General features: G+C 33.5%; 1 protein-coding gene and 2 pseudogenes across 1 annotated transcript in view; 2 read left to right on the top strand and 1 right to left on the bottom strand.

Moving 5' to 3' along the window:
- The window catches only part of LOC138171792 (V-type proton ATPase 16 kDa proteolipid subunit c-like), a 6,849-nt pseudogene extending 5,952 nt beyond the window's left edge, over window positions 1–897 (top strand).
- CDH12 (cadherin 12) overlaps window positions 1–24,000 on the bottom strand; it is a 1,453,320-nt gene that overhangs the window by 1,303,025 nt on the left and 126,295 nt on the right. The gene's annotated exons all lie outside the window — the stretch shown is intronic.
- Window positions 18,431–19,365, top strand: LOC138171791 (UAP56-interacting factor pseudogene; annotated as a pseudogene).

Here is a 24,000-nt window from a genome sequence, read left to right as displayed (position 1 = left end):
CTTATATAGCCTTCTCCTGGCTCAGAGAATGTAACAACCTTTTTGACTCACTGGCCAATCAAGAAGTATCTACTGATAAACTCAAGAGGAAAAAAAAAACTAAAGAGATCCCTACACCTGTAGATTTAAGCCTGACCTTGAATTTTCTGGAGCTATGTGCTGGGGAAATAAGGAACTTATAATCTAATGTCAAAAGTCACTGTATCTGTAGTTGAGCCTTTCTTTCAGCTTCAAAAGCTTTCTCCATCCCTCTTCACCTTCCTTATATTCTTAAGAAAGGGAAGAAGCCAACCTTTAGAAAACTTTTAAAGTATCCTGTGAGCTTTGTCACAGTCTGATAATGGTATATCAGATTATCCACTTTTTTACTGACAAATTCATTTCAATTATTTATTAATCATTCATTGTCTGAGGTCCTGTCCTATTTGCTTGTTGAGTAAATCTTAGTAAGGCTGAGTTCTATTGGGAAGAATTTCAGTTTTTCCCCTTCTGAAATACACATTTGCTTAAGTGGCTGGCTTCTCACCACTACTTGGCAAAATGCATCACAAACAAAACTGCTTGTGATTTGGCAACAACAAATATCACATAAAGTCATTTCAAGCATTTTAGACAAAAACAACTTCAGATCAACTAAGCTATGTGATTAATGACCTAAATATCAAATTTTGTAAAAGAGATAAAATACCAAATGTGATTTGGTACTTTTATATATTTATATATAAAAATTTATTATTTATATATGTTTTGTTTAAAGATATTTTAAAGACATTTAAAGATAATGACAATGATGATGATAGAGGAGAAGGGGTCTATTATAAGACTTCCTCCACCAATGAAAGTGGAAATCTGGCAATCTGGCCTGAAGACGTTTCAGTGACTAGGACACAAAAGTAGAAGGATCTGATGGGTCATAATCAATGAGACAATGTAGACCTTCATAATTCATGTACTTTCAAAGTGAGAGAGTTCATATTGGTTACAATCCGCCCCTAAAGTCCTACTCCGTTCAGTGCCTCTTTGTGGTGTGGAAGTGACCTTGGATTCTTCAAACCTAATCCATTGGAATGAAAGCTTGCTTATATCCTTCCAAAGTGAGAAGACTTTAGGTCTGGTTCTGTCAATGGCCCACATGTGTATCTATTTTCTGAGAACAAGATTACCAAGTTTGGAGATTCTGATCAGTGGAAGGCAGAATATTAACTGATTATTTTTAAGACTATAAGAAGTCATGAAGGTCACCTATTACAGTATAAATGAATTATCATCTACAGAAATGTAAAGAGGAGCCTGCAAAAATCTGTGTAAGACAAATGATATGCTGTTATTGTTTTCCCTGAAACTGAGCGTCTATGCCTATGTTTTAGCTAATGTATACATATGAATAGGGAATCAAATGATCAGTAAAATTATGGGTTATTAAAATGAGACAACTAATATTCATACATGATGTTCTTTCATGATTTACTTAAGAAGGTATAAGAACATTAAAATATACTACCTTTTCCCATGTACTACAATCATCTTTTTCACAACCTTCAACTTTAATTTTGTATTTAATTCCTGGGGTGCTAGACTCTTAATAAGTCAGTTTTAGCTTTATCTTGCCCAGAATCAGGAAACTGCTATGCATCCATCTCTACAATATGCTACAGGGAATCCATCTGTCTTTTAAGTATTTTCTTCCCACATTAGAATATAAGCTCTTGAGATAAGGGGGTTTCTTAGTTACATGATTTACATCTTCAGGGCTTGGCACATATTAAGTGCTAGATAAATATTTCTTCCTTCCTTTCTTCCTTCTTTCTTTCCTTCCTTCCAAAATACAGGGCTATCTATGTAAGCATAATTTTATAACAGTCAAAAATATATTTAGAAGACAAATATCTTCAGAGTAAAGATCTGGTATCAGAAAAAATAAGATAGTCTCTAGTTAACAGTTACCTGGGTTTCCAAGATTCCTACTGGCTAATATCATTTCATATATGGAAGTGCTCTTTATAGACATAATATTGAGAAATATAATTGATCAGAACTGTGTGCTTAATTTCCTATCATACAGACAAAAAAGGTTATTTTAAAAATATATTATTTGAAATAATTTGTAACATGTCCTATTTTTCTCATATTTCTATCATGTTGATTTTACCTGAAACAGGAAAATGATAAATTATGTAAGATTTGTTTTAAAAAGCAAAACAGAGCAAGAGCAACAGGGGGACTGCATGTTATTTTATGCTTCCAGTGCGATTTGAGTGTATCATTGAATTAGTCTACAATATTTTACTGATTTCAATAAAGCAGGAGTTTCTTAACTATTTTTATGGACCTTTTGGTAGTCTAGTTGAGCCTACAGGACCCTTCTTAGAATAATGTTTTTAAATGCATAAAATAAAATATATAGGGTAACAATTAAATTGAAACCAATTATATTGAAATACACTTGTCAAAATATTTAAAAGTCCATAGAACCCAGGTTAAGATACTCTGATTTAATGTTATGTTAAATGGTCATAAAAAGCACAGTTGGTTTGCTTGAACATGAATGTTATTCATAGTTTTTAGTCCAGATTGTTTCATAAAATTAAGGATAACTTTGTACTTTTTAATTCTAATTACTAAACGTATCCTGATAATCATGACTAAGATACTTAAAAGGTCAAAGATATTTAGAACTTTTGAAATATGATTTCTAGAGATGTAGTCCATTGGGTAAAAGAGCGAAAGCATTTTTGGATGCAGTGCTGTGGTCATCCACAGTAGAATCCAAATATAGCACTAACATAAATCTTATGTGGGAGATATTTCTCCATTCAACTCTACCAGAAATAGACATTTAACTGAAACGCAGGCTGGTGCTGTACATGACTCCCTTTTGCTAATTGGTCTTTGGAGACAGTTAGGAGTTATGCCAATTATCACCTGCCTAAATCCCCCAACAACAACCAAAAAAAGAAAACTAATAAGGTCACCTTCTCCTTCCACTAATGAGCAGTGCTAAAGAGTGTCAGCTGGAAAGGTGTGAACATTCATTTAGTGTGGTCTTTAGACCTACTAACAGAAAAGATTCACAATGTTCAGTCACATGCCATTAAGGCATGTGGTCTAACTTTAATATTATCGGTGATATTATGGCCACTTAAAAATGAATTTTTAAGTTTATTCTTTTTTATGTAAAGCGAAAATAGAAAATTGAAATGTAGTGTGTAAACACTCTGTGCAATTTTTTTAGTCAATATCTTTGTAGGGTATTTGAAATAACAATTGATACATAAGCTGGATCAACAAATGTTTTTGTAACATTTACTAGAAATAATCATAAACTTAGTATTATTTTTCTTTAAAGAGACTAAGATATTAGTTCATGAATTTCCACATTAAGACTTATAGAATGTGTATAAACAACAGAAACAATTGAAATACACTTTTATTCCATAAGATGGCTGTACTTAGTAGCAGTTTAATAAACAGTTTTGTTCAAAACTATGGACAGCAACTTTCATACTTGAGACTAATATTAGTAGAATGACACACTTATAGTCACTGGAATTGCTGTGATATCTTCTGATATCTTCATTTAAGATACTTCATTCCTCTATAGCTTTGAAAATCTGTAGGCATAATGTCTGTAACATTAACTTAACATTTGGTTCTGCTGGTTAATAATGGAATTTCATAACTTAGAAATGATTGCTATGTAATAAAACACTGAATTGTAAGTATACTTATTATTCAATTCTTTATAAAGAAACGCATTATTTAGTGATTATTTGAGGGTTTTTTTAAAGCAAAACTCAGATATTCAAATTTTCAAACCAGTTTCAAAAACTAATTCTATTTACACACAATTAAGTGTTATTGCTCCCATTTTATAGACTGTTAAACTAAGAAACAACCCCATAAACTGTTATTAGTGTTCCACAGTTCTTCATTACTGAAGTTAAAAAGTATGTATGTATTCTAAATAATAGATGTCAATAACTACCCTATCTTTTCTGAACCTTGACTTCTCTCAAAATAGAAATCAACCATTTTATTTTCTAATTAGTTTCCTTTCTTCTGAATGATTCACTCAGTAATTTAACAGCCTTGGTAATGAATGTCTGTGTGGGTAGCTGTGTACATAGAAATATATGGGTGATTTTGAATAAAGTGTTTTCATTGTTCAAATTTTTCTATTATGGTAAATCAAGAAACTGTATTATTTCTTTTCATATATACATATATATTACGTGTTATATACTATATACATTTATATATATGTATATTGCATACATTTATAAACACATGCTCTAGAAACATACACAGAAAGGTGAGGGTGAGAGGGGGGCTACTCCCAGAGCATGTTTTTTTACTGTTCAAATATTTCCAGTGTGGTAAATTAAGAAATACTGCAACTTAACTAACTAAATAAGAATTTATGTGTGTCTAAATACATACACATGATATAACAAATCATAAGACAGATGAGAAAATTTTCAAAAGGAAATCATTTATATGCCTTCAAACACAGAAAATGATGGCCACATCAAAACAAAACAAAATAAAACTATGTTAAAGAAAATGAAGTTCCAGCTAAAAAAGTTGGAAAGGCACTGAGGTAAAAAAACAAAAAAGTAAAATTTGAAGATAAGAGTCTCAAAACCTTAACATACTAATTGTAGCAAGCCTTGTGAATGGCATTTATTTTGCTTTAGATAATGTTTTCAAAAACTTAGTTGAAGATGAGGGCTGTGTTGGATTCTTTTTTAAATGACAATATTAAGATCTAAAATAAGCTTACAAAACTCACCAAAGTCTCAATTTCAAAAGCCATTTCTTCAATAGCAAAAAAAAAACGACCCCCAAAACAAACAACAATAAAAACCAGTTCTCATTAGTAGGTATTATATATATATACACATATATATGTCAGTCTTCATTAGGTGCTCAGTGTTTTGTAATTCTTTACCTTAACTCCTGATGAATTTCATTGCAATATTTTCTTTATATGTGAATCATCCTTTCATATCTTAATCATTCATTGAGGCTCTTTGAATATTAGGTTTAAAGAACATTTTATAAATATTTTTCAAGTTTCAATTTAGTGAGGTTAGACTTTTATAAATTACGTATTTGATGCCAATTCTCCTACTGTATGTAAAACATATGAAAAAGCAGGTGAAGTTGTATAGGACAAAGATTTTATGACCACATATAAATTACTACCATATCCTTCCATCATTGTCCCAGGTGTCTACTTGTGCTTAATGAGGTTGAATATGACTCAATGTACCTAAGTTTCCAAGTCAGGGGTCATATATGAGATGTGTCTCATTTATTAAGTACTAGGTGCCAAGTTATTGTGCTAAGTCCTGAGGATACAAAAAAAAAATCCTTGTTCTCAAATAGCTTATAATCTGATGTGAGAAGACAGTATTTAATCAAATTTGTAAAGATTATGGTGGAAGTTGGAGATGGATAAATTGGAGGAAATAAACAAAGGGAATATATTAGCATTAAAAAAAGACTGGGAAAGACTTCATATAAAAGCTGAAGTTTCAATTGATATCTAAAGGAAGCCAGATCATGGGGATGAGAGGAAAGAGAGTCCCAGGAAGGAAGGACAGTTAATGAAAACACACAGGGATATTAAAGGAGAGTTACATGCAAAGTTTCATACCTTTGGACCACCCCCCACCTTCTTCAAAGCAAGAAGAGGTTTTATTGGGGTGGCTAGGTGAACAGAACATTAGTTGTGGAGTCAGGAGGACCTGAGTTCAAAACTGGCCTCAGAGACTTAACACTTACTAGGCATGTGACCTTGGGCAAGTCACCCCAATTGCCCTGCCTTTCTCCTCCAAAAAACAAAAGAGAGAGAGAGAGAGTGAGAGAGAGAGAGAGAGAGACAGAGAGACAGAGAGAGACAGAGACAGAGACAGAGAGACAGAGAGAGATTGATTTTATTTCACAACACCTATTTGGGTCCAAACTCAGTCATTGTAATTTCACAATATTCAGTTTTGATTGCTTTGTGCTTCTTGTAATATCCAAATAAATTTTGTGATCTTTTTCTGTATTATCTTTCTGTCTCCGCTGAACTCACTTTTTCATCAGTTTACATTATTTTCCATACTTTCTTGTATGTCACATTTGTTGTTTCTTATAGAATGGCAATATTATATTATGTTCACACATTCCAGTTTTGAACCATTTTCCAATAGTTATGTATCTACTTTATTCCCAGTTCTTCAATACTACAAAAGGGCTTCTATTAATATTTGATATTTATGGATATTTTCTCTTGGTCACTGGCCTACTTGAGATATAATCCCAATAGGGAATTTCTGAGCTAAAAACTAAGGATATAATTTTCACTTTAATCCAAAATTGTTTTCCATAATGACTGTACCAATTCACACTTCCACCAATTGATTACTCTGTCTTTTCTTAAGTTCTCCAACATTGACAATTTTTATAATTTCTCACTTTTGCCAATTAGTTACATGTAAGGTGAAACCTAATAGTTCTTTTTATTTAGATTTATTATTAGTAATAATTTTGCCATATATGTTGTAACAATATACGACTTTTGAGAAATGTTTATTAATATATTTTACCAATTATTTATTGGTTAATAGCTTTTAGTCTTATATATTTCTGTGACTTGTCAGTTAGGCACTGAAGAATTAATAAGTGCTTATTATATGCCAGATACTCTGAAGTGCTACAAATAAAAGGCAAAAGGAAACATCTCTTTTCAATGAAGTCACAGTCCAATTAGTGGGTAACCTGCAAACAACTATATACAAATAAATATAAATTAGAAATAATAAAGACTTCTTACAGAAGCTGGGATTTTTAGCAGAATACGCATGGATGAAAATAAGGTGTCACAAGATTATAAACATGGATGAGGCAGGTTACAAAGGGCATTGAACACCAAAGAGAAAACTTTATATTAGATTCTGAAGGTAATAGAGAGTCACTGGTGTTTATTGAGTAGGGAGGTGACATGGTCAGGTGAGAACTTTAAAAAGATCCCTTTGACATCTGAGTGGAACATGGTCTCTAAGTGCTAAAAAACCTGTGGCAACGAGAACAATTAAATGATTATAGCAATAACTGCAGCAGGAATAGGAAAGTGAGGCAGAGGGGAGAATTCAGGGGGAAATAAACATTTCACTTTAGGACATGTTGAGTTTAAGATGTCTACAGAACATCCAGGTCAAGACGTCTAATGAACAGTTGGAAATATGAGACTAGAGATCAGTATAGAGGTTAGCACTAAATAAGTAGATTTGAAAATCATCAGAAGAGAGAAGACAATTAAATCCATGAAGTAGCAAGGGCATGTAGGTGGTAGGTACAATGGATAGAATGCCAGGCCTGGGGTCAGGAAGATTCATCTTCTTGAGTCATCAAAACTGGCCTCAGACATTTACTAGCTGTGTGACCCTGGGCAATTAATTTAACTCTGCCATCAATACCTCATTTTTGCACTAACATAAGGTAAGGTTCTCAGCTGAGAGAGGAAAGGGAGAGCTATGGGAGGTTTGACAAGAGATAAAACAGTTTAGAAAAGCCTCTAGGATTAGTGGGTTAGTGTGTCAGCTAATCAGAAAAAAAGATTGCTTTGATTCATTGAGAGTCCATTGGAGAGTATGTAACACATTTTTAACAAACCCAATCCATTATCACAGTTTAATGATTTGTTTCCATTTTGTTCAGCAGTCAGTGAGTAAGAGGAAAGGTAGCAGACTATAGGAGGAATCAAGGCCTAAAGAGGGGGGAAGTAGATTATGGAAAATTTGTAATTTGGAGAAGCTGGAGGCAAGGGTGTTTGAGGGAGTATAAATATATATGTTGGAAGTCCCTAGAATTAGGGCAGGAGGTGAGGAGTAGAGAAAGATATGGAGCAAGATGATGAAACTATTGATGAAAGAAGGGGAGTGTTCAAGATGTCAGTAGACAACGTTAGCAACATTTTGTTTAGGTTGTAGATATGGACTGAGTCACCTAGCAGAGGGTACTGATAGTAGTGGAAGGTGAGCTTGGATGTGACAATGGAGAAGAAAGAGAATTCAAACTCCCCCACTTTGACTAGTGAGTCAAGTGGAATGAATGATTGTGCAAAAATTGCTGGAAAAAGTTCCCAGGGAGGCTGGGTCATCAAGAGGCAGCTAGATCTCAATGAGAGCCAAAAGATGAAACAAGTAAGAAAGAAAAAGATTAACATGAAATCAAATTTGTTACTTATGAAGCAAGCATTCTGGAGAGAACAGTGGAAGGGATGGATAGTTTTGGAGTAGGACAAGGAGAGAGGTAGAGTTTGAAGAGATAGGAATAGGGAAGAGTACAGTGGTGGGCAGAGAGAAAGGTTTGGATAATGACAGGTTTCAGAACCACAGGATAGAGAGTATATGACTAAGTAGGAGTTTGTTGATCATTGATGAATGAGTATAGTAACTTATTAACATCCTTAGGGGAAGTCTATGTATACTGAATATCAAAATCTTAACAGATATTTGATACAATTTTTACTTTGCTTTTTTACTCATTGTACATTTTTCTTATTTTTAACGCATTAATTTTGTTCATGCAAAAGTTTTAGATTTCATGCAGTAAAAGGTTTATTTTCTTAATTACCTCAACACCATATTTGATTAAGAATTCTTCCCTCCTAATTGTCTATAGTGCGATTTCTAACATTCAAGTTACATATTCATGTTTAATTTATCTTGGGATGGGTGTAACACATTGGTCTAAATCTAATTTCAGCCAAACTGCTTTAAATTTGCCCTAAAATTCTTATAAAAAAGGGAATTATTTTCTAGTTGGCTTGTTTTCAAGTTTTCCCAAAAACTATTATTGAATTTCAACGGATTAATTTAGATTACCTTCTTCAATACCTTCTAAGAATTATTATCTTTCTATAGATAATATTAGTCAGTTACAGGAAGCTTTACTGCCTTTCACAGGGCAGGGGAGGAGTTGGAATTTAAAGTTCTTCATTTTTTTATTATTATCTTGCCAAAGGACAACTGGACAATGATAGCATGTTTTTTTAATTTTCATATTCTGTGCCATTTGTCAGATAGATTAGTATCAACTTGGATTTTGCTCTCACCACTTAATAGAGTTCACCTGAAGTTACAGTTGCCTTCAAAAATATCCCTGCTCCTAAATGTATACAATTTATTTTTTAGTTTCTATTTTTAAATTTACTGTCACCTACTCAAACACATACTGATACCTACGGTAAGAGATGTATTATAGGATAACTTTGAGAATATAAGTATTTTTCTATCTAAGTTTATACCAAGATTATGTTAAATGTCTTTATTATTTGGGAAATCATGAGACATTATGTAGAAAAACATTACATAACCAGCATCTGAAAAATATTAGGACAAAATAGCTTATTTTCTACTATGTCTATTGCACAGCTAACCAGTATATGTTACACTTGATTATTTCTGATCAACTGAATCTATACACAACTCGCCATTAGATATTGTATAGTTTTATTTAATTGGGTATTTTTTTCAATATAGAAATACCCAAAAGAAAAGTAATAATTCCACTAGTAGTGATTAAAAACAACATGTGTTATGTTGAATTTGTAGCTGCTACTTATTTTGATATTGTTTCATCACATGAAGAATTCAGACACAAATTAATAAAAGTTTCTCTATGAGTACACAAGTTAGGGAAAACATTTATATTAGTATGTCCAGAGTGATACTTTTTTTATTAATCAGTAATATAAAAGGCTACAGTGGAAAACAGGCTTCTATGTGATACACTCAATTAATTAACAGTTCAAAGATTTTTAATAACTAGGTTTTTAGCAATTGAAAAGCATGTGAAAGTGTTGGCAATGACTTTCACATTATAATATCCTTTCTCTTCTTTTCCTATCAGGAGCTTTGTATGTGTCCTACATTAATGAAACTATCACTAAATTTGTTACACCAGAGTAATTCCTATCTAGGCACTAATTCATCTAAAATTTTCTGAGAAAGACTCATAATTCCCATATTTTTTTAAGTTACCTATGCATGACTTTTGTTACTAACAAGCAATTTTTAAAATTGGAAAAATCTTTCCAATGTCTTTCTTGCATCTCTTCTTCAATTTATACTTAACATCTTTTGTTCTATGAAAACTGCAATTATTTACATTTAAAAGAAGCATTTATGAACTGCAATAAAGTTAACAAGTTATTTAGGAACCTCTGAGTCACGCAGATTGACCATTTGAAAGTTAATCAGACAGAACAGAACTGAGTTTTATTAATGACTCAATCATTTATTATACATTCTAAACAAGCTAGCAATCATTCATTGTAACAGATTTAATAATTGATAGTCTGAAGATAGTCAAATTAATGGTGCTAAAGTCAATTAAAAATATGGGCACACATGTTCTTATTCAATTATAAAATGTGAACCTACTTAAGAGATAGCAATAGTGGAAGAGATGGACCAGAACACGGACGATGTGTTCTCTACTTCACATTCTTATTATTGCTTTAGAGGTAGCTACCCCTTATCTCTTTTACATTTAGTCTAAAAGAAAAGGGAAAATGAAGAGGACTTTGCATTCATGGAATTATTCCACTTTTCATGGTAGAAAAGTAACTCAGAGTGAAGTTTTCTTGCTTCTCATCCTCAAACCTACCATTTGACTCTATTCAGGTAAGAGTTTGAAGCTGTGGTAATTCATATTTGATTGTACCTGCCTAAAAGGATCAAACAATTTGGAGTATTACTTTCAGGAAAATTATCAATAGAAGGAGAATTATTCTACTATTATTATACATTTTTATTATGTATTATAGCAAGTATGTAGTATTATTGTTTTCCCCCATATAATAGGTCACACAGATTTAGGAGCTCAATTAGAAAATTTAAAGAAAATGAAGAAAGGCTAATCTAATCCATCCTCTAAACCTCAGATAAATGGTTTGGCCAAAGCATCTTTCTTACTTGTGAACCCTGGCTATTGGGCTATAAGGATTCTCCCAAATCACTCTTCAAAATGAGAATATGGCATGGGCAGCAGGGGGTGGAAATGAAAATAGAGTGAAGGGTAGCATTTTTGCTTTAGCTCTTCCACAACTCCCTCCACAGAGTCATTTTTTTCATCTCGGGTAGCTTTGTAAGAGAGACAGAAAGTTTGGTGGACACTTGAAAGGAAGCTGTCCAGGAGTACAGGGCAGCAGCAATGGGCTGTGGTAGTGGCAGTATTGGCACAGCAGAGGTGCCAGCTGCACAATACCCAGAGACACTAAGAGGACTGAACACCTGGGCAGAAAGAGATCCTAGGGGACTCCTTTTAATATACTAGCACTGGGGTCAGGAACAGGTGAAACAACAAAGAGAAAAACAGGAAATGTTCAAAGCTGATTTCCAAATGGGCTCAGAAAACCTATGCTATGACTATTGCATTTGCTTTGATAGTAACATATTCATGTATTTATGTATTATTGATGTGCATTGAACTATACAAACATTTGCTACACCAGAGAAGGATCCCTAGTCTATATTCCCACTATGTAAATAGGTAGATAAATTTATATACTAATTTGTGTGTTTGTCTCATTAACATTCATTTTAACTAAGAATTCCTACTTATATAGTATTTAAAATTTATGAAGTATTGTGCTTTGAAGTAATTAATGCAGTTACTATTGTCCTCATTTTAAAAATGAGGAAACCGAAATTCTGATAAGGTAAGTAGGTCAATGATGATCATGAAGTTAACAGTGTCTAACTCAGAAATTAATGCAAGGTCTGACTTCAGGTCCAGCAGTCCATCTACTTACACCATACTGCCATCAGAAAAAAAAGAACTTTATTTGGAATTTAGGGCTTAAATTTCTAATGTTGCTAAATATTCAAATTCCATACACATCTTATAATGTCAAGTAAATGTATTCACTACAGTGGGTACTTTTCACTGAGCAATATTAGATCTTGGTTAAAATTCACAGGAAACCGGGGGTATGATGGTGAAATCTGTACCTCATGCTCGTAGGGAACCCAGGACTGGAAGATCTCCGGGGCTTTGGACTTCAGAGCAATAGGAGCTCAATGAGTGTCTGCACTGTATCCCCTCAATACTGTGAACTCCAGAAAGGTGAGGATGGGACTGGGTGGGGGTTGGGGGTGGGCATACTGTGCTCCCTAAGAAGGAGTGAACTGTCCCTGCTCAGAAACAAAGCAGGTCAAGATTGCCTGACAGATCAGTAATGGGATCAGATCTGGTCCCTAAACTTACAGCCTGAGCAAAATTAGTCTAAAAAAAAAAGTAAAATAAAACAAGTTCACAGGGAATGTGTTAAATAGGTTTCATATCAAAAAGTTTATGTTTTCATCACAAAGGGCTTTAAAATGTGAATATCTTATTTTCATTCGCAATATAATATCCACATAGGTAGTTAATCAAAATTCAGTTCAGATATTATTGTCATGTACAAAAATGGTTTGTCATATACAAACAGCTCATCTCATCGGTCCATCCTCTGAGCAACAAGACACTTGAGTTGTTTCTTTTGCTCATTTGTTTGCTTCATTTTCCCCCAGAATTGATAGGTATACATTTATTCAGTATCTCACTCCCTCCTTCATATCTTCAATCTAATCCTTCTACCTTTCCCTTCCTCCGTATGCCACATCTCTCAAACACACACACACACACACACACACACACACACACCCGTTTGAAGATAATATTGTTTTATTGAGAAAGCTGTCTGGGATGAAGTCTCTGGCAACAGACTTTGAGTCATGACCTTGGCCTCATTAGCACCAAGCTCAGATAAAGCAAGCTAATTAGTCCCAGTTACACAGAAAACCAGATTGTAGTATTTAAAGAGACATGAACTTTTCCATCATGAGACAACAACAGTACACTGGGTCAGAACACTGAGTCTCTCCCAATACAGAGATTCAACAATAACACCATTTCCTGGCTTCTAAGTATCCTATGTTCTCAAGGGCTTAAGATTCATAGGCTTACTTATAGCAGAAGTGAATACATCTACTGAATCCCATTTCACAGCTTCTTCTATGGCCTTTCAAGTAACTTAACTTCTTAAAGGATCAGCAGAATTTTCTCAAATTTCCCCTACTCCCCCTTCTGTTACTAGGGTTAGAATTCATTAGCATTGCTTTTAGCAAAATACAGAAGCTTTTCTAGTGTCAGCTAGTCCTTAGATCATTCATTACAATTCTACACTTGGCATTTTAGTCATTTGTTTTCTATAGAGAGTATCTCAAAAATTTTTTTTGGTTATAGACCCCTCACAATCTAGCAGTCTCATGAAGCCTATGGATTCTATCTTAGCAAAATGTTGAGGGTTTTTCGTTGTTGTTACTGTTGTTTTTTCCACTCATAATTGAAAATGCCAAATTTCAGTTACAGATGAGTGAAAATAAAATTATGTTTTCCTCACCCAAGTTTATTGGCACTCTGAAATACATCCCTGGATCCCTTGGGGGTCTATGTAAGCAGGATAAGAACCCCTACTATAGAATCTCTCTTCAATTGATCCTGAACAGTAATTGGAATCATTTGACAACTTTGAAGTATTAAGTTATGTAGATACATTTAAAAAGATTTGTCTTCAAAATTTTTCTTCTGGAAATCAGGAAAATATTGTTTCCTCACACTTTCCTGCAATGAGGAGACAAGTAGTGATGGGAAATTTCAGCTTCCTCAACAAGCAAGATGACTGTAAAGAACAGAGTACTAGGCACAGAATCAAGAAAACTATCATTCAGAACTCACTTCAAATACTAATGTGGTATGATCATCTAACTTCTTTGGACCTCAGTTTCCTCATTGATATAATGCCTCTGGAGTCAATAATTTCCAAGGTGTTATGGAAGTGTTTTATTTTTACATTATAAACATTTATATTTATGATCTTACTACCTTCATTTCTTAATGCTGATCAATTTTCCTGGACTATGAAGACTGATGTCAAGACGAGTAATTTTTCTCTGACTCTCCAGCAGTACTTAGAACATTGCCTTGCAAACAGAGTATTAGTATTTCTATAATTTCAAATTTTCATTTTTTTTCAGTATTATATACTGTTATATATAGATTGTTCCTTTGACTATTACAGTTGATCAGATCCACATGATTAATTAGCTAAAACATTTGGTATAGGGAGGCAGGGAGTATTTGTTTAAAGGAAAGTTCAATTTATAAATAAATTTGAGTGAATACCTCTTTTTCCCCATAGCATATTTTCTATTTTTGAATTATTTGTGGCTATGGGGGGAGCACTGAGAGATGAGAAAATGAGAGATAATTCAAAGATGACATAAGAGAAAAAGAAATGATCAGAACATAAAAATGGGTTTGAAATGGATTCAAGCTATTACTTCTTGCTAGGCTGGGTGGATACTTTGGGGTTCATCTCACTACAGTTTCCAAAGTGTGTTTAGTCAAGAAAAATGATGAGAATTGGGTGAAAAACAGGTAAAAGCACATTACTGAAATGACAGTCTTTAAAAAGAACTTCAACACTGAGAAAACTATATTGCTAAATTATTTTTTCTTTCCTCTATTCTGAAAGTAAATATCTGAAATAGGAAGCAGTGATTCATGAGACAAGTACATCACGTCTGATGCAGACTCTTTCACTACCAGACAATCAGATACCCATTTCACTCAGCAAAGCTTTTACATGCGAGAGATGAAAACTTTCCTATCATTTTGTATCAGTGTCCCTTAGCAACAGTCTGCATCAAGGCGATCTGCTTTGCCTTTCAGGATTCTAGGGATAAATTAGTATTGGCCTTCAGCCTCTGAACTTCTGGAATGCTTACAGCAATAAACCATAGTATGATATCTCTCTCATTAAAATTGTTACATAAAGCTCATAAACCCCCTGTGCTTTATTTCCTATTTGAAACAACAATCTCAATGCAAATCAGTTATTATATATGATTTACACACATACATACATACATATATAAACATATCTATATATAGTCATATAGATATAAAATCTCAAATGCTGAACCATTCATTTAAAAAGCATTTAGTAAAATTATTGAATGAATACATCTGTACATCATTAATTTTAAGAATTATGACTAAGATTATATTTACATATTTATTAATCTAAGAGGTAAGCCAATATATCCTCTGTCAGAATTTCTTTCATCTGTCTTGCTGAAGAAGCTCTTATTACCATATATAAATTCATTTCAGAAAAGTGTGGTTATCCAACATTCTAAATTTTATGTGGCAATAAAAATATATAAATTCTTACACACATGTATATATACATCTGCATTTAAATATACAAATATAACATTAATATATTTGTATATACAGTACATATATACATTATCCTTAGAACTTAGTGCAGTGCCTAGCACATGACAGATACTTAATATAAATGTTTATTAACTGATTATATTTACACACAGATACATACATACATATATCAATTTATTAACTGATTATATATACACATACACAAATAATAAATGTATATACACATATATACATAAGCATGTCAGTACAAACTTATTTGAATGAAATCTCTGATTTCATTGTTATAGGGAATACCAAGTAAGTAATTTCTTCTATGAATTCAGATTCGTACCTGCTTGCACACTGTACTCTTGAACTAAGGCATGTAGGTACTGTATAGTTAAGTGATTCAAGTCTGGTCATACAGGCAGTATGTGTGAGATGGAAGACTTGATTCAAAAATCAGCTTTTATCTCATAGCTATTCATTTCTCCAGATCCTTCCATATACTTATATGTGTAGACACACATATATTACAAAGATCTATGTAGATTTCATCTGAAGTGTACCTATGTGTATAGAATATATATCACCTTAATATATTTTTGTCTTTTAAGTAAAATACATCTCATATACCATTGTGGAGATAAAGGAGTTAAACATGTACACTGTCTGGTTATTCCCATCACAGAATAATAGATAATCTTCCCTCTTCTCTAACCCTGATTTTTTTTTAAAGAAAAATAGGACTTTAGCAAAATAACTATATGTCTGACAAATCAATGACGTATATTTTAATCTAGATCAGTAGTCAGTTAATTTACAAATTGTGGTGCTGTGTAAATTTGTTTTCAGGGTTGCTAATTTGATTTCGTTTTGGCCTTTTATCAGTTGCAAATGGTCTCAAACCGCAAAACCTGATGGAATATAAAAATCCTCACCATTCTCATTTTTCTATAGGCTTTAACACAATTGAACATCATCACTCCTATACACTCTCTCCTCTCTAATCTTTTGTGACACAAATTTTATATGCGTGTGTGCATATATATGTGTACAGGTACACATGTATATACATATATGTTATATGTACATAACCATTTCTTGAGTCATTTGTCTATTGAATACTTCACACTGAATGATCCACTGGCATCTCAACTACCACACATCCAAACCTGAACCAATTATTTACCCCACCTACCTAACTTGATTCTTAATTATCCTATTTCTGTTGAGGGTACCACCATTATTAGTCAGCTAGGTTTGCAACCTTGGTGTTTTGCTTGACTCTTCACTCTCTCACCTCACATAATCTGTCAATTGCCACATTTTTTTTTGCTTCTCCCTCTCCTCCTTCAGTTATATCTCACTACTTAAAGGGTAATTACCCCACTTCATGTCTTCATAATCTCTGGTCTAGACTGTCCTGAAACAGCATCCTTAATGTTCTCCTTGTATAAAATCTCTCCCCTCTTCAATCAATCCTTCCCAGGGCCACCAAAGTGTTTTTTCCTAAAACACAGGTCTCAGGGCAACTAGGTAGTGCAGTGAATAGAGAGCTGGCTGTAGAGTCAGGAGAACCTGAGTTCAAATTCAGCCTCAAACATTTGACACTTACTAGCTGTGTGACTTTGGGCAAGTCACTTAACCCCAATTGCCCTGCCTTCCCTCCTCAAAAAAGCAAAAACAAACAAACAAACATAAAAACCTCACAGGTCTCAGAATGTCATTGCCCTGCTTAAGCTAGTTCCTCTCTGCACTGTGCAGAGGTCATGACATTGGCTAGATCCACAAACTCATGTTTTGTCAAAAAACAGGTCTACAGAAATGGCATTAAAGGACTTCAAAAGTAGTCTAGTCAAATCTATATTTCAAGTGTTTTTTTCCTACTATATCTTTAATACAGAGTCATAGACTTTGAAGCCACACAAATGTGCTTACATAAGAATCCCAATTTGTTGTGATGAAAATATTTGTTAGAGCTAATTTGCATAATAAGCAATTCCAGTTTAAAGAAAGTAGATGTACTAGTTGTATCATTTTGAAGCTCTCAGTATGCCCATGATCAAAGAGATGGGAGGACATTGGATCATTCCTGTATAACTCTGTTATAGTTCATGAATACCTAAAGCTAATTCAACAAGTCCGACAAAGATTCAGATAAATCAGGTAACAAAACCTCTTTTGTTTTAATCATTTGAATATTCAAGTCAAAATATATTTAATGGAATGTCTTTTGTCAATACTGACTTCTATTTTCTAATTTGTGTTTTGAAAAGTGGTCTCAGAACACTATTAAGCATCCTTTCATGGATCTTGAAAATTAGGCCTATAAGCTTAAATTGATTTATGATATGTGGAAAGGCCAAGTAGGGAAACATTATTCCTCTCCTGAATAAACCAGAAGAGCAATTTAAAAGTGTATGTTTTCATTTCCCTTTTCTGGGAACCACACTGAAAGTGAGCTAGTGAAAAGTCAGATAGACTACTGAAGCATAATCAGAAATAAGCTATACACAAGGATCTTTCATTTGTCCTTCCAAAGGTCATGAAAGTAAAAGATTTGAATGTCACCTCAATTACTTAGATGTATGTTTTTGAATATAACTGGTACCCACATTGACAGAAAAGCATAGTTGCACGCATGTCCACTGGATGTGTCTATTATAGAAGATGGAAGAATGTTACTTTAACCTTCTCCACCCCTGGCCTTCCCTTCCTTCCTCCCCTACACCCCTGCCATGAGTGGAGGAAAGAGAAAAAGCTGACAGAGAAAGTAATATTGTGTTGAATTTGTTGCTATTACATGCCACCCTTAAAAAGTAGAATAAATTGAGATGAAATATTCATTATAATAGGAATAATGAGAATTCCATAGCATTAGATAAATATGGACCATCAGAATTTTAAAAATTAATGAGAAAAATAATGTAAGACCTATAATTTACATCCAGACTAAAGCCGTCATGTTTTGTTCAGTGACAGAACAAATGATGTGCTTATGAAGATGATGCATCTCTTCTTTTCCTGGTGGGTCTGTCATTTTGTGAAATACAGAACAGGTTAGTTATTGATTATTTCACTTTAAAAAAATAGTTACTAGGAGTCAATGTATGGTAGTTGACCAGGTTGAGACACAGGCCTTCCCCAGTGGCAAGGACCTATGAAGACACTTAGAGTGAAGAACAGGTTCGGTATCAATATGGTAGACTTGGTAGAGACTCTTTTGCCTCTGAAGAACAGCAGCTATGAAAATCTTGATAAGATTTATCTGTCTCTGGATGATACCATCAAATTGACTAAGATGAAGGAAAAGAAAGCAGAATTTTCCAAAACTGAACAGACGGAAACCTACTGGTTCCCAGAAATTCAGGATGAGAGTAACCATATTGGGACTACGACAGCACACTGGTTTTGGTAAAAAATGGTTTAGACTGAAGAGAAAGAATGGATCCTGGGGAAAAAAAAGGTGTTCGTATGAAGTTATCACTTGTTTGGCAGCTCAGAAAGCAAATGGGGTTTGTAAAGGAATCAGAATCATCAATCGACTACATCTAAGTAAGAAGAATATACAGAGATATTATCCAATGTTAAAAAGGAAGACATACTTTCAGAGGTAAAATGACATGCAGAGGAAACCAATCCTAGTTCTCAGGAGGTCTAAACAGAAGGAATAATGTTCCAGTAAATTTCACTAGGTGTGTGACTAAATTAAACAGCAAAAAAGACATGCTGGGCAGCTTTTTTTATCCCAAAAGAGACCTAAAAATTCAGACCCATGTGCACCCAGAACAACTGTTAGACAAACCAATAGCAAAGAGAACTGTTAAATGGTGAACTTGTACCACAAATGAAGGAATTTTGACTGCATCCATTGACAATCTGAGATCTTGTTGAACTCATGCACATGTACTATCATTTCTGATGAAAAGGAATCATCCTGAAGAGAAAAACATTCCTTAAGGGGTTCCCTTATAATTTGACATAAACAGTGTTGGAAAACAGACTGGGATGACTTTGAATGAGCAATTTGGAATCCAGAAGGAACAAAGAAATGCTCTCATTCAGAACAAAGGAAGCCACTTTGTGGCTGTTTGATTGATCCTCCATCAAAGAGACATTTGAGTAACATCTTGTTTGAAAAGTAGAGTTGACAGAAGAAAAGTGGGTCCTAAAAATTCCATGGAATATAGTTTAAATACTGACAAATCTAAATAACTCTTTTACTGCATTTGTTTTGGATTAGTATTTTTTTTAAGCTGTGATACAATCTGCTGAGATAACACCAGGGAAATAGTGATCTATTCTTAAAGGTGTCCTACTTTTTGTCTGACAAAAAATCCTAAACGGACTTAATTGGATAATAAAGGGGTAGCATTCTTCTTTGGTTCCTCATGCAGTATACATGCAACAGACCTGTAGAAGTTCATTATTTTTGTGATGGTACCATTTGATATCTTTTTTTTTCTTTACCCACTCCACTTACATAGGAATGCCCTTTGTAAATCTCTTTTTAAAGAGGTATGAGTCTATATCATTCTACTCCTTTCCAGATTGGCATCTGACATGGAACGGATTTCATCAGCAGGGTTGCAAAAAAGTCCATCAGGAAAATCAGAATTTCAGTGTTTGCATGTGCGTACCTGAAATTTATTATTTTCTCTTCAGTCAAAGATATTTTTAGGCAGTGGGTCCATAACAGAGGGTAAATTTCCCAGTATGCCTTTTACTTTTCTAGAATGTTTGTGGTGATCACATTCTAGCAAGAGATTTGACACCAGCCATTAGTCTCAGTATGTTTAAAGGTTGTAAATACATGTTTGTATAATTACCTATAGTGACCTTGGGAAAGAACATATACTATAAAAATCTCACTTTTAATTTTTTATCAAATGAAGGACCTGAAAAGGGAAATAATTCAAGGAATGACTAGTCAAACAGATTGATGATGGATGGGACTTGAAGCTTGACAGCTAGGTCATATATATTGTCTAGACTAGTCATAGGGTTGAGACCTTTATGCATGACCAGGTATTCAAATCATATTTTAAAACAATTGACATAAATTGAAAATACCTTATTGAAAATCTCAGTAGTAAAGTAAAAATCTGTAAAGTACTGATCTCTCCCATTTGGGATGTTAAATTTTACATTCATTAAACACACTGGAAAAAAAATGTTGCAAGTGACCCCCTAAAAAGAAAACAGCTTGTAAACTTGAACTTGTCAAATAGAAAAAAAAAGAAAAGATAGTAAACAAGAGGGGAGCTGTAATATTGTTTTATACTTATGACCAACTTCATGCTAATGGAGTGATATTAAGATACTTACAGAGAGAAATGATAATTTTATTTGGGTTTTAAGGCATCTGTTCTACCATGAACATGCTTGAGGGATCCTTAGATAGCTGTGTACCGTGAGTAATAATGATGTCAAAATATAGAGGGAACATTTCACCTACAGGTCTTATGATTTTTTTAAACCTGACTCTGATGTACCATGTTATTTTTTTTAAAAAATGCATGATAGGGATTTTAGATTACATTGAATAATGACTTTATTTTCCTATAAAAAGAAAAAAATCTCTATCCCATTTCCTCAGTTTATCCTCCTCCCTCCTCATCCCCCTCCCCATCTCCTGTCCCTTCTGGAGTTTTGGCTTGGTCTCTTAAGAAGCTATAGTGATAGAAAACTGTCAATGCCATTTATGTGAATATACCAAAGAAGTCAAGTCTGAATCTGGTTTATACTGATAAAGAATTATAAGGAGTCAGTCATGGAATCCAAAAGAAAATTAGAATTGCTCTTAGGGCATTTATGCTTCTAATAGAGACTGGGGACCCATTTGAAATCATTTTCATAGATACGAAGCTTATAGTCAATCCAAGAATAATGGAACTTAAACTTAGGGCAGTGCAGCTTGATTGACGATTAAAAAAAAATAACCAAAACCTGAGTACAAGTTTGCTACTATAATCTTTTGTGGAAAAGATTGAAAGGGCAGTAAAAATTACTTTTATTTTCCTATTGCTTTAGACTTGGAAATGATTCTACACAAAAGTAATGTAGGTGATGTTTTATTTTGAAATCCTTTATTGAATGCTGACATTAAATATATCAAGTAAGAGAACTGGCTTTGGTTTTTCAAGCTTTTTGTCTTAATGCTTCCATAATATAATTCAACCTAAAGTTTCCTTTTTAAAAATACAAAGGAAGCAAAGAAAAGATGGACAATTCTCAACACAGCAAGTATTATTTATCATGTAGGCTTTCTTGAAATGAAAATTTATTGTTACATGCTTTGAATTCTCTCGTGTTTTGCTAAGCACATGATATGCTTTTATTTATTTCTAACTTTATATTCAATATCCAATATTTATGTTTATTATATGTTTTCGTTTATTTTTTATTCTCTATTTGTGTTCTGATATTTGACTCTAAAATAAAATTTTGCAAACAAAAATACAAATTTGCATTTGTTACAACTAAGTTGAAATTCTTGAGTTTTGACTTTTAACAAATATAGAAAATGGTCATTTTTATTAAGGGCAAAAGAGTCCCTCTGTAGGAATTTAAGCAGCTAATTGGTATTATTTATCCTGTTTCAGTATATACATTTTCTATGTTCTAGAATGCAGTATAAAATTCTTTTTGCATCAAGATTGATATAAAGCACTGACGCAATACGTCATGAAAAGAAGTTTGTACTCATTAAGAAGGTGCTTTACACTGTAATTTTTGACATTTTTTAGGGAAAGTAATTACATTTGGAACAATTCTGAAGCTCTTAAATTTTTGTATTTATTTTTTGTTTTTGTTTTTTTGCTTTTTGGAGGGGGAAAGGTAGGGCAATTGGGGTGTTAAGTGACTTGCCCAAGGTCACATGGCTACTTTTTTTTGTGTTAAGTGTCTGAGGCCAGATTTGAACTCAGGTCCTCCTGACTCCAGGACTGGTGCTCTATTCACTGTGCCACCTAGCCACCCCAAGCTCTTAATTTTTTAAATAAAATTTTTCAGATTTCAAAAAAATAAGTAATAGTTTAAAATTGGTGGTGCCTTTATTATTCAATATGACAGCGAAGAATGGATTTCTAAGTTTAAAAATTAATGTATGGATTGGGACAAGTTGCTTTTTTTATCTTGAGTAACTAACTTTGATGACTGAAGTAGGATAAGTTTGGAATTCCTAATCATACCTTTGCTATTAGATCTAACAAATTGTTGTTCCTTTAATACCAATAGAAATGTGCATGAGATGACATGATGATGTTAGAATTTTGTTAAACTATATGAAGAAAGCTGCCTTCCTTGGAAAATTTTCTGATAATCATAATGGACCTAATCTGGGCAAATTCAACATGATGCCATGGTATTATTTGATTTCTAAATTAATATTTTCTTTGTAAATTTCAGTCTTAGTAATGAAACAATCATTTTATAAGTAGGAATGCTGAGTTTCCATGGAATATAGAAGCTTTGGTAGTAGAGAGTGTTGAAGTTTTGAGTCAGTAAGGCTATATTGGTAAGGGAATTTGAAGGTCTTCCCTATACCTTAATAGACCTCAAGTGGAACCCAAAATGAGGGGCTTGATTGGGGAGAGGCTTGTTTTTCAGGAAGCCCCAAACCTTTTTGTTACTTTTTAATTAGGCAGTGGGTCATGAAGGTTGTGATGTCACCTGATCCTGAAGAAGGGTATATACACTCTTAAGGTGAGGTTTAGTTTTGGGGGCTCACTTTAGGGAAGATTTGTATGATTTAGGTAGCCTTTGAGCCCCCTGGTTTTGAAAACCCAGACATTGGTGCTTTTTGCTCTGGTAACTATGTATGTATGTAATGATGTATGTAATGGTCAGACAACTAAAACTCTTTCTGTTGGTCTGTTGAATTGTATTATTTTCTGTTTTTTTAGGTCTGCTTGTAATTTCTATTTGTATTTTCTGAAGTTTAGGGTGCTGACTTTTTCCCCTGAACTAAGTGAATGGTGTATGTGTGTGTGTGTGTGTGTGTGTGTGTGTGTGTATGGGGGGGGCTAATTAAAGATCATTAACCCCTTTAAAGTTGCTTTCTTTTAGCAAAGCAGATCAAAGAATCTGTGCTAGTAGCCATCCTGGGTATGCTAGGGTGCTTGCTGTTACAAAGGCCTAGATCAAATTCAACCTCTCTCACTTAATAACTGTGGGCCCATGGGCAAGTTTCTTAACCTCTCTGTGCCCTGATTTCCTCATCTGAAAATGGGGATGATAATATTAATTTAAGCAATAATTACTTAAAGCAGTTTGTCAAGTTCAAAGTGCTTTATAAATGCCATTCATTATAATAATGACCCTGATAATCTCTTGCTCTCATAGAAAAAGGTAAATCTAACATAATTCTCTGTTGTCTTGCTCTATTTTCTTGGTTGAAGAACACTGATACATTAAAACAGTCTTACCATCCAGATTTCTGATATGTAAAACGTATTATCTTCTATAACCAAACCTCATTGTGGAAAATGATGAACAATTAGGAGATAAGATAGGGAAGAGGGTAACGTAAGGGTTAATAAGCATTTATATAAAGCATACTATGTGCCAGGCATTTTTTAAAGTACTTTATAAATAGAATCTCATTTGATACTCAAACTACCCTGCAAGATGGGTTCTATTATTATCTCCATTTTACAATTGGGGAAATTGATTCAGACAGAGGTTAAGAAACTGGTCCAGGATCATAATTAGTAAGTATCTGCGAAA

The sequence above is a fragment of the Petaurus breviceps genome, unplaced genomic scaffold (assembly GCF_028583685.1).
Source record: "Petaurus breviceps papuanus isolate PSGF00001 unplaced genomic scaffold, PetGlider_PUasm1.0 47, whole genome shotgun sequence".
Taxonomy (NCBI): domain Eukaryota; kingdom Metazoa; phylum Chordata; class Mammalia; order Diprotodontia; family Petauridae; genus Petaurus; species Petaurus breviceps.
Note: the sequence above shows the minus strand (reverse complement) of the source record. Positions and strands in the feature narration are given on the sequence as shown.